The sequence below is a fragment of the Sorex fumeus genome, unplaced genomic scaffold, assembly GCF_029834395.1.
Source record: "Sorex fumeus unplaced genomic scaffold, SorFum_2.1 ptg000054l, whole genome shotgun sequence".
Lineage (NCBI taxonomy): Eukaryota > Metazoa > Chordata > Mammalia > Eulipotyphla > Soricidae > Sorex > Sorex fumeus.
In genome coordinates, this window is record NW_026606111.1 from 9,398,063 (window position 1) to 9,409,869 (window position 11,807).

Genomic DNA, 11,807 nt, shown 5'->3' on the forward strand with positions numbered 1-11,807 from the left:
GCTCCAGGGTTCGGTTGAGTCCAGAGTTCAAGGTCACAAAGTTCTGTATTGCCTGGGTTCTGTGGGACTTCACTCCTGCGTGAGGCTCAGGAGCCTTGCATCCTGAGCATGGTGGAAGTTGGGTAGTGGAGGTTGGCTGCCAGGACTGGGTCCCTTGGGGTAGTGAGGGCTCTTGCTCTCAAGTGGAAACAGCCTGGCATGGAGTCCCTGCTAAATAACAAAACCAATTACCCCTAAGGCTCTCAGGACCCACCTTATGAACACAGGAACTAAGGCATGATAAGACTTTCACTTGGCACTTATAGACCCAGAGCAGGCTGAACCCCCCATTCTGAGAGAAACTCCAGCTGGAACAAAGGTCAGGAAAGAAATTTCAGAGGACCATGGAGCACTCTCAAATCTACCCTCTTGGCAACCTCCCTAGCAATAAACTTTTACCTAGCTAGAAGTTCCATGTGGGCATTGGAAAAAATTTCTCCATTCCATTGGAGAAAAACCCTATAAAAGCCACCTGGAACAAAGGAAGGGCATTCAGATGCTGCCCAAGCCGATGTGCTGCTTGTGCCCATGTGGCCAAGCACATGGGGTGCCTGCATCTCCCCTCTTGAGATGTGTACTTCCATGCTTGTATTATCTAATGCTGGGACATGTGGAGGGGCTCTCTCTATCTCTGGAGAAGCCTGAATTCCCACTTAAGCATGTTTCTCTCTCTCTCTCTCTCTCTCTCTCTCTCTGTCTTCTCCCTCCTTCCCCTGCCTAAAATTCTCCAATTAAGGTCTGTTAATTGAGCTATAAACCAGGAATTTTAATCTTTTTTAAGTTAAATATTTTTGATAGGGGAAATTATCTTATTTCAATAGTTAAAGCTACTTATCTCATATGTATATATCAGGATTACACCAGGGGGAAAAAAACACACAGTAGGGCATAGTAGTACAATATGTATTGTAAGGAATGGCCTATGTTACTTTAGAGGCTGAGTAAGTCACTCCAAAATCTGCCTGGCAAGAGGTCAGGAAGGACAGACTGGGAATTCTGGGACAGGAGCTGCCCTGCTGTCCATGGGCAGGTTTTCTTCTTCCTCAGAGAAATAGCTCTGTTTTAAAGGTCTTTCAACAGATTGGATGAGATTCAGCCAAATTGTTAAGTATAATTCATTTTACTTAAAGTAAATAGATTGTTCATGTTATTGGCTTCTGCAAAATGCCATCACAGCAACACCTAGATGAGTATTCCATTAAATAATGAAAGACCATACTCTAGTCAAGTTGAGACCTAAAACTGCTCATCATACCTGACTTACTGACCCAGTTCTCTCCCTTCTCTCAGTTTAGTCCTACTTTCAGGCAGATGAGGGGAAACATGACCCTTTTGACCCTCCTACTATTGTTATTTCCTTGTTTATTTTTCCTACATTTACTCCTCTGTGGATTTCAATTTTATGGATCATAATTATCTTTTTAGACAATAAATATTTCATAAAATGGTTTCATCTATTCTGAAATTGTTTACAGATAATAGAAATTCCCTCACATATTTTTAAAATCATTAAATTTCTAACCAATATAAAATACAAATAATAACAGTGTTTTTTATTACATTCAAAATGATTCCAGCTTTGCAAAAATTGACAATGAAGAAATGGTGGACTTAGAGTATTGTGAAAAATAATGACACATTAACATACAAAGTGTGAAATGTTGCAGATATTGTATATTCCTGATTCACTAAATATCATGAGTGGATTAAGGGATTGGTAATGAATATTTTTCATATTAAATGAAATATCTTGATCATTATTACCACTATTATATTAATTCTTTGATTAGAACTGAGTCATTCGTACTAATGCTTATTACCTCCATAAATTTGAAAAAAATAGGGTTATTTCACTTATAAAAGAATCTCTCAAATTATTATGTGACAAAAGAGCATGTTTAAAGTAGCACAGAGTTTGACAAAAATATCTTATACTTGGAACTTAAACAAGGTTCAGTGTGACAGGAACATAAAGATATGTATAGGAGCACAAAACTGCAAGGTGGAACAAGAGTGATAGAGTCCCTTTGTGTAGAACTGTTCGGTGATATTAAGGTATTTTTAGTTCATTCAAAATGCTCACAAAAGATGCTAAAATATTTTAGTACTGCCTAAGACACAAAGACATTTACATTTAAAGAATATGATACTGAAATAGGTAGTCAAGTTAGGATGACCCCCTTGACAATGGATTTTGAGAAGTAATAAAACCAACGTATGATCCGTAACAGAGTTACTCTATCTACAGCATGTTTTGTCATTCCCAAAGGCATGTAGAACTTTATGTTCTTTGGACATGCTTTGGCAAAAACTAAGGCAAAAGAAGACTTTAGACCAGAGAATAATGAACCCTTTTTAGGAAAAGAGACTTCAGTAGTAAAAAAAGACTCTAATAAAAAATATGAAAGTAAACCATCAAAAGGTCAAACCTCTCCCTTTGATAATACCTAATAATGAATTTTTTTTAAATTTCATCACTGAGATATAGAGTTCCAAAGCTGTTCATGGTCTGGTTTCAGTCAATTAAAAGTGACAATACCCATTCCCCACCAGTATATACCTCCACCACCAATGTCCCCAGTTTCCCTCCTGCCATGTGTCCACCACCACTGTGTCTCTATGGCAGGCATTCTCTCTCTCTCTCTCTCTCTCTCTCTCTCTCTCTCTCTCCTTTTGGCCACTGATAAATTAGCATGTTTGTGCCTTTACCTATTTACCTACTTTTAGCACACAGTTCTCATCTAGAATGATCATTTCTAACTATTCTAACTATCTTTGTCATAGTGGTCACTTCTTGATCCCAAGTGCCTTCTCTCCCAGCACTTGAGGCAGGCTTCCAACAGTGACCCAGGTGCCCATATAACAATAGACTTTTCATAGAAAGCTCCAAGATTAATGGGGCTTGGAAAAAGTCCTATAAATACATCTTTTACAAAGGGTCAGAATTTTATCTTATAGTTACCTACTATCTACGATTCTGAGTGTGTGTAACTTCTACCTTTTATTTCACTGTGTCCTTAATTTCAGAGATCATGTGCATTCAAACTTAGGGTGTGCAAATTCTTTCTTTAACATAATGAGTGTCTCCATTTTCTATTTCCACTGTTTCCACTCTGATATGTCCTCTTCTGAGGGTTTTTTTTTTTGGTCTTTTGGGCCACACCGGGTGCTGCTTAGGGCTTTTTCCTTGCTCTCCATTCAGGAATCACTCCTGGTGAGCTCAGGGGAGCAAAATGGATGTTGGGGATAGAACCAGCAACTACCAACCAGTTGCTGGCAAGGTAAGTGCCTTACCTGCAATTTTTTCTCTCTGAGCCCCTGATTTTTTAATAGGCAATGAACATGGGGAACTGGATGAAGAACAATGCTTCACTGTCCATATTGTTCAAGATCTCAGCCAGACTTTTAGTAACCAGGACCTTCTCTAGAATATAATGGTCAAAGTTTTGGAGAGCTAAGCAGAAGAGTAGGATTATCTTTACTGAGGGACCTTCTTGCCTGAAAACTTACAGTTCCCACTGTCAACAATTCTGTTTGTAAACAGATCAGAGATTTTTTTTATTTCTAGATTGAATAGCTATGCATTTGTTGAAGTAACAAAAACAGCACTTTTTATTGGGGTGACGGTGATGGAAATGAATAAAAGCATTTTAGTCTAAAGCAAACAAAACAGGGAACAGGGTTGGATTAGATTTGGGAAAGAAAATAGAGTAAAAATTTTAGGCTTGAGCAACTAGTTGAATATAAATTCTCTTTGCTGTGAAAATAAAAAAAATAATGTTTTGTTTTGTTTAGGGTCACACCCAGAAGTAGTCAGGCTTAATCCTGACTCTGAACTCAGATATCACCCCTGGCAGACTAGATGGAACATATGTGGTGCCTGGGGTCAAATCTGGTTTGGCTGAGTGAAAGGCAGACATCCTACCCACTTAGAGTAAGTCAAGGTGTTATAAAAGTAGGCAAAGGAGTACATGCCTTAAATCATTTATAATCAAATATGACATGAATTATATTTTATATAACTATGTGGATAAATTATACAAGTGACATAAACCTCACAAATATTTATGAATGGAAAATAATATGTGAAGCAGAGAAAGAGTAAGAACAGAAGAGAAACCATAGTGGGTATCATAAAACACAATGGTAAATGACTAATCAGAAAAAAAAAATATCTATCTATCTGTAGAGAAGAGGGGGGCAGTGCAAATCCAAGAAGCTAAGAGAAATATGAGAAATGTTCAGTGTCAGGGGACCAAGAGATAAGAAAATTCTATCCAAGATAGTAAGAAGTAGAATTGGAGATCATTAACAATACTTCATGATGTTAGTTCTGGTTGTAGCTAAAGATAAAAATTGGAGCTGGCGAGAATGTATAACTAAGTTGATTTCACTTAGTGAAAAATAATCACTTTGAGAGAAAAAAAATGTAAAGATGGAGAAAGTTCAATGTAAAGTGGGTTGGATGTAAAGTTCAATAGAAAGAGACAAAAAGTTAATGTTTACTCCTGAGATAGTAAAAGGCATCATTCACTAGGAATGAAGATCTTTTTCTTATTGCAGTGGACAGCAAAAATGTAAGATGAGTGTTTGCAGTTTTATATTGAAGGAGATAAATATTTAATGTTATGGTTTCTATGTTTTCTTTTAAATTAGTAGATAAATTGAGTGTCAAATTTTAAAAGGGCAGAGGAAAATCTAAGTTATAGGAGAAAGTTTAAAATTCAATAAAGATAAGCATGTGATTATAAGAATATGTGAGACTGGAACAAGGGGACAATCTTCATGGATCATCCTCCAGCTCTGGTTGTGAGGTGAAATTTTTCTTAGGAGAATAACCAGAAAGCCAAGGAATGGGGTACTCAGGGTATTCAGGGATATTGAAGTGACACACCATGAAATGAAAGCAATATAACAAGGTAAATAGATATGAAGGCATTGATGGTTTGGGAAGAAAGCAGAAGGTACAATGTAGCTGATCTTAAAGAGGTCAGAGGAGTTGTTACAGGATCTGAACATGTTCATTGGTAGGAGACATTGAGAACAGCGTAAGAAAAGTCTGATTAAGAAGCGGTATCTTAATTGTAAATGGAAGTGGGGTGTTCTTTATAATGCTTTTCTCTCATCATGTTTTATGCCTTTCTTTCATTGCTCTTACTAGTGATAACAGGATTTTATGTCTATATGATTATTTGTAGTCTTAACTTGAATTCTACCAAATTTATTAAACAATAATCACAAAAATATAAATTATTTATATGATTAATATTGATTATCTGGTTTATATGTGTATTAACATCCTATTAAAATTTATATTTATATTATACTTTTTACCTCTGAATATCTAGAAATTAACTTGGTGCAAATTAATATACAATACTCCATCAATAACTTTCACAAATCACGACGAATCACGACCATCCTGTTATTCATCGATTGCCTTGAGCAGGCCCCAGTAACGTCTCCGTCATCCTAGCCCTGAGATTTTTAAGAAAGTGCTATATTCAAGGCTCTTTAGGAGAATGAGACCCATCATTGTTACTGGTATTTGGCATATTGGGTATGCCACGGGGAGTTTGCCAGACTCTGCCATGTGGGCAGGTTACATTCAGTAGCCTGCCAGTTTGTCCAAAATAATCAATAATTTTAGGATAATAAAATACATTATTTAATTAAAAATGGCAGGCCACTAAATTATAAACATTTTCACTATACTACAATCCTAGGCTAAAAATTCTGGCAAAGCTCAACTTGCCATTATTACTGTGAGTCAAGTTTCTACTACTCTTTTTTCATGCAAAACAAATTCTAAATTTTCAAATCTTCAACTATACCAGAATAAGCAACTTCTGCAAAACTGAGAATGCACTAAAATTATAAGGTACTGGCATTTATTCAGATGTTACTAGTAAATGATGAAACGAAAAAAATTCTAGTATCCAATAAGTAATTTTACTTAACAGTCCCTGCTTATGAGGAGATATTGCTGAATCTATAATTTCTTAATTTGTACTCAAGACCTAATGTCAATTCATATTTACAATATTCCTTTGTTGCTTATATAGCACATAGTTTTCTGAATACATTTATAGTGATGCTTGCTTTTTGCTGTGATTTTTTTTCAACTTTAAATTATGCTACCCTGGGAAGAAAAACATTTTCTTAAAAATTGTAACATCTGGATTTTAACTACAGTCTCTTTCTTATTTCTTCCTGTAATCATGCTCACAGAAATGACTGAGTTTTCTGCCAAGTTTTATTTTCATGCTTCTTAACTACCTAAAGAATGGATTTTATTTGGTCCATTTTCTGAATGGTGACATTGCAATTTAATGGAGTCATTAAAAATTGATCTAATTTTATAAAATAGTTAACCATGCAAAGCTAAAACAAATAAAACATTTCTTAGGTAATAACCTGTTTAATGTAAGGAAAGGTGGTTCTGTTATTTTTTTTAATCAAATCTATTTTAGCATTGGGGCTGCCTTCTTGTATTAGGCAGCTGTGCAATGCACTCATGTGGGTGCTCAATAAATACTAAGTGAGCATAATAATAATATCATTCCAATCAAAGAGTCAAAAGGAAAACATCAATGCAAATATAAAGTACTTGCTGTTCTGGTTTATACAGAAGCCTGTGCTGTGCATAACAACAGAAACGGAAACATCTGTTGAAATCTGCTTCACAAAAAAGATACAACAAAGATTAATACAGCCATTGTTTTTGCTTCAAATGAATCTGTTCTTGGACTTGCTTTAAGCAGGTAAAGGGTACATAGTGGCAAATATTATCTGACCAATAGAATGTTCAATGAATTATAAATTTTTGGTTAATTCACGAGAAAAATAAGCTTACATTTATGATCTGAAGGAAGACAGTGCAATCTCTCACCTTCAATTTTGTGATATTTATATGAACGTTTTCTTTTTTCTTAAAAGTTTTAACTTCCTGCTTTTCCTTTCTTAAATTTTGAGATCTTAGCCATTTACAGACATCTGTCTTCAACAACATGTAAGACACACAAAAGATGAAAAAACATTTTATCTGAAAAAGTGTTAACACTGGGTTAAAGTGGAGATCAAAAATTATAACCAGGGGACAGAATTTGATTTCAATGATGGTATATTGTATAAATTACAATTTAATGTGTATGATAGTATTTTGCAACTATCTCCTCATAAGACTGTGAAAGTATCAATGCAATCTAGGGGAGGAAAGGTAGCTAGCATCTGCTGTAACTTTTTTTCCCCTATGTTTTCCTTTTAAGCTCAAAGGCCTCTATATCTTTGAAGGTACTGTTAAAAAAAAAACAAAAAAAAATGTCTGAGCCTGCCTTTGCCAGTATTTTTTACCATGCCTTCTAGCCATTTTGTGTTTTGATCTCTGTTTCCATCTGGACTTCCTAACATAGCGACTCTGGCATCTAATCCATTCCGTTTATTTTCATCTATTGAAATACCTACTGCCTGAAGTCAATTTTTTGTCAGGGATGACTTGATAGAGATGCATTTTGTTGTTTTTGCAAAAGACAGGTGAAGCTAAAGATTCCAAGCTCACTCCCCAGATCCCCAGATGACAATCCTTTGGCCTGTTCTCATGGCCAAACCTGGAGAAATTTTAAAAAAAAAAAAAGAAGGAAAGAAAGAAAGAGAAGAATCTCTGTTAACACATTTGTTTTTATTTGTCATTATAAACTTGCTTTGTACAAAAGCCAGAACTAGCAGAGGGTGAAAATAAGGAAGAGTAACATGCATAAAGGAATCAAGCCATTTTGTACACAACAACAACAGATTCTCTCAAGTCCTTAATAAGCACATCTTGCTCTTTCTAACTTCTAGTGCTAAACTTTTTATAAAGTTTAGAATCTAATTTGTGAAAGATTATGGTTGCATCCAGCTTTGCAGAAACTATACTTCTGAAGTGCTTGCATGTTTTGAATTTGGATGATTTACCTTGTAACATCTAGAGCTGAAATAGAGGGAGGAATGAGGGATTACACTGCGTAAAAGAACATCCAAAAGGTCAAAACAGTAATATTCATTTTTATAAAACATAATACACGTTATATCTAAAAACTTTCACTTATCTGAAGGACATCGCAAAACAAACGCAGTATTTTTTAAGCTGCTATTTTTCTTATTTTATTAATTGAAAAAGTAATCTGTTAATCGATATTTCTACTTCAGTGTCTACTATTTTCTTTATTTATTCTTTAGAACATTTTCTTGTGTTCTATGTGTCAGTACATACTGAATTTCTTTAAAGTGGGGCTTTTTTCATTATCAACTGATCACAGCAACCAAGCCCCTAAAGCCAGCTGAGAAAATATAAACTTAGAAATATTTTGAAATGCCGATATTACATAGAAACTTCCTGATTTGATTGCATAGATTTGCTTTGGCATGACAATTGGTGGATGAAGTAATGCCCTATGCTCTGTAGTGAATGGGGAGCCAAGTCATTGAGTTGAAGGAAAATGCCACTTCCATTATACATGACCCACCATAAACTTACCAGTAATGTACGTGGAGATATCAGTACTCAAAAGAAGTCTTTATAGGATCATTCATGGAACATACACTTTGGTTCTGCTAACCTCTATACTGGTAGCCATCTAACTGCACCCAAGAGCCAATCAGCATTTAATCTGCATTATGCAAGAACATGTCCTATCTCCTCAATGTTCAGAAAGTTGTACTTCTTAGGCTGAACGGTGGTTATGTCTTAATTCTAGGGAATTACCTCTAAAGGATTTCTTCAATCTGGAGCTGGGGTGTGGCAGCAATAACTCCTTTTCAGATCATATATTAGCTTTATGAATTCTCAAAATTCATGACCAAGAGACCCTTACTAGACTGCTTACTTTAGGTAAAAATCACATAATTATATTTGTAATGAGAAGGTGAATATTTTTCTTAATATAATAATGAATGCAAGATATAAGTACATTGATTAAAATTATTTGCCACTATAAGTGATAACTGTGTAGTTAGCTATGGTTTATTTTTCTGAGGAAGCCTGTATATTAGTATCAATGATTTTGTGATATATAATAAAGAAATTCTTTTTAAAAAGCTAATGCTTAAAATGCACCTCCGATGGCATGTTTTTGTTATAATTTCATGGCCCATCTTTCTGGGTACATCTTGAAAAATTCTTGAAAATAATCACACCTTATTTGAGTCAAAAATCATCTCAATGAAAGTATGAAATGTGTACCTCTTGCATAAATTACTTCATGCCTATTACTAGAGTTATTTAGTATTTTTGTCCCAGGATATGAATAACTGTAATGTAGCCATGATAAACACATGACACAATGTAATTTAAAAGTGATAGACCTAAACCTTGTTTTGATGTTTTTGATTCTAATTTTATTCATCAGTCTATAACTCTATTTATTCATCAATTCCATATTAAAATAGTTTTGATTCTAAAGAGATAGTAACTCTCCAGTGAATTTTCCAGCTCATATGTGAAAAATCATAAAATGATATAATTAAATCAAATAGAAAATGGCAATCAGATTTTTACTAAATGGTAAATCATTTGGTGTATCTCTACTACAAGTGAGAGCATGGTGGTGAAGAATGATAGGCATAGAAATCAGATCAAGAAATCTTTTTGGCTATAATAAACAGTGAGATAGTTTCTCTGATGTGCATGCTTATATCCTCCGTCTCTAAGAGACCACACGTTAATAGATGAACGCTTTGCCTTATGTTCTGTTTCCCTAGAGGTACACCCTCAGACAGATTATAATTCATTGATTGGTGGTATGTCACAGGAAACACAAGTAAGGAAGCATGGAAGTGAAGCAGAGATGGAGGGTTCCCAGAAGAATGCTTTATTGAGCAGTTTACTCCTGTGTATTTCAGTTTGAAGAATTACAAGAGACCATTGGTAGACTATACTGAAAAGGCATCTCAAGAAAGAGGATAGAAAACAATTATACAACTCCCATCAATCTTTGGTTAGAATTGCTGCTAGGAATATGAATTTCTTAGCATTTTTTTGCATTCCCCATGTGGATACCATTTAAACTCTAGAGACCAAGAAAGTCAATAGACAGTGAGTGGCAATTCCATGCACTAGAAGGAGTGTTAACATTTTGAAGTAGTAAAGAAGGCGATATTAATTATATATACTAGACTAAATAGGAAGAAAACAATTAAAATTCTCATATATTTATTTTTCTGAATAATGAATGACTCATAACAGATTCGCGCGGAATCTGCATTTAATTTTTATACAAGGTAATGAAAAAGTAGAACAATCAACACTGATAGTGGTATGCTTATTTTTTGGTACATCCTTATAAAACAAAAAAGTAGCTAAAATATGTTCTCTAAAAGCAGATATATAGTGCTTGCTTCGGTAGCACATATACTAAAATTGGAACAATACAGAGAAGATTAGCATGACCCCTGTGCAAGGATGACATGCAAAGTCATGAAGTGTTCTATATTTTTGATAGATACAATACTGCAAGCGGCAAGGTCAAATAAAGAAATCACATACAAAGGAGCACCCCATAGATTAACAGCAGACCTATCAGGAGAAAACCTCCAAGCCTGAAGGCAATGGTGGGATATAGTGAAAAACTCACTGAAATAAATGCTTCACCAAGAATACTCTACCCGGCTAAAATCTTACTCACTCGAACGGTAAACTATTTTCTAGATGAAAAGCAGCTCAGGAACTTCATAGACTCAAAACCAAACCTAAAAGAAAGGCTAAAGGGGTCACTATAAGACAAGACAAACCCTAAAAAAACACAACAGACCCTTAGAGAAAGATGACACAAAACCTCATAATAATAATAATAATAATAATAATAATAATAATAATCTCTCTCAACATCAAAAGTTTAAATTCACCAATTGAGAGACACAGAGTGGCAAAATGGATTAAGAGACAGAACCCAACATTCTGCTGCCTACAAGAAACTCTTCTGAACAGTCAGAGTAAACACAGACTCAAAGTTAAAGGATGGAAAACAATCCCGCAAACAAACAGCTCCCTCAAAAAAGCTGGGGTGGCCATACTACTATCTGACAACACAAATTTCAGGTTGAAAAAGATTAGAAGGGACAGTGAAGGCCATTTTTTATTCATCGAGGCATACATACAACTGGAAGAAATCAAACTCTTAAATGTATATGCACCTAATGAGGGAACAGCTAATATTTAAAACAAATGCTAACAGATTTTAAGAGGACAATAGTAACAAAATAGTAGCTGGAGACTTCAACATCACCTTATCACCTCTGAATAGGTCAACAAGAACAAAACTCAGCAATGAAACACTGGCTTTGAAAGAAAAAAAAGAAGAAAGAGGCTTATAGATCTGTACAGGGCTTTACACCCCCAAAAGAAAGAATACACATTGTTTTCCAGTGCACACGGAACATTTTCCAAAATTGACGATGTGCTAGACCACAAAAAAACACCTCAATAAAATCAGGAAGATAGAAATAGTATCAACAATCTTCAGACCACGGTGCACTGTAAATAGAAGTGAATCACACACAGACATGGACAACCAAATTAAACACCTAGAAATTAAACAACTCAATGTTGAACGACAAGTGGGTTAGGAAGGAAGTCAAGGACGAAAAGATACCTGGAAACAAATGAGAATGAAGACACGAGCTACCAAAAACTATGGGATGCAGCTAAAGCCATGTTAAGGGGAAAACTTATAGCCCTGCAAGCATTTCTCAGGAAGAAAGGGCCCACATAAACAACTTGACTTCAAAGCTCA

General features: G+C 35.1%; 1 non-coding gene across 1 annotated transcript; it reads left to right on the forward strand.

Moving 5' to 3' along the window:
* The first annotated feature begins 10,405 nt into the window (after positions 1–10,405).
* Positions 10,406–10,512, forward strand: LOC130033913 (U6 spliceosomal RNA). The gene has a single exon (XR_008794017.1). It is a non-coding gene; the product is annotated as a U6 spliceosomal RNA (small nuclear RNA).
* The last annotated feature ends 1,295 nt before the right edge of the window (positions 10,513–11,807 follow it).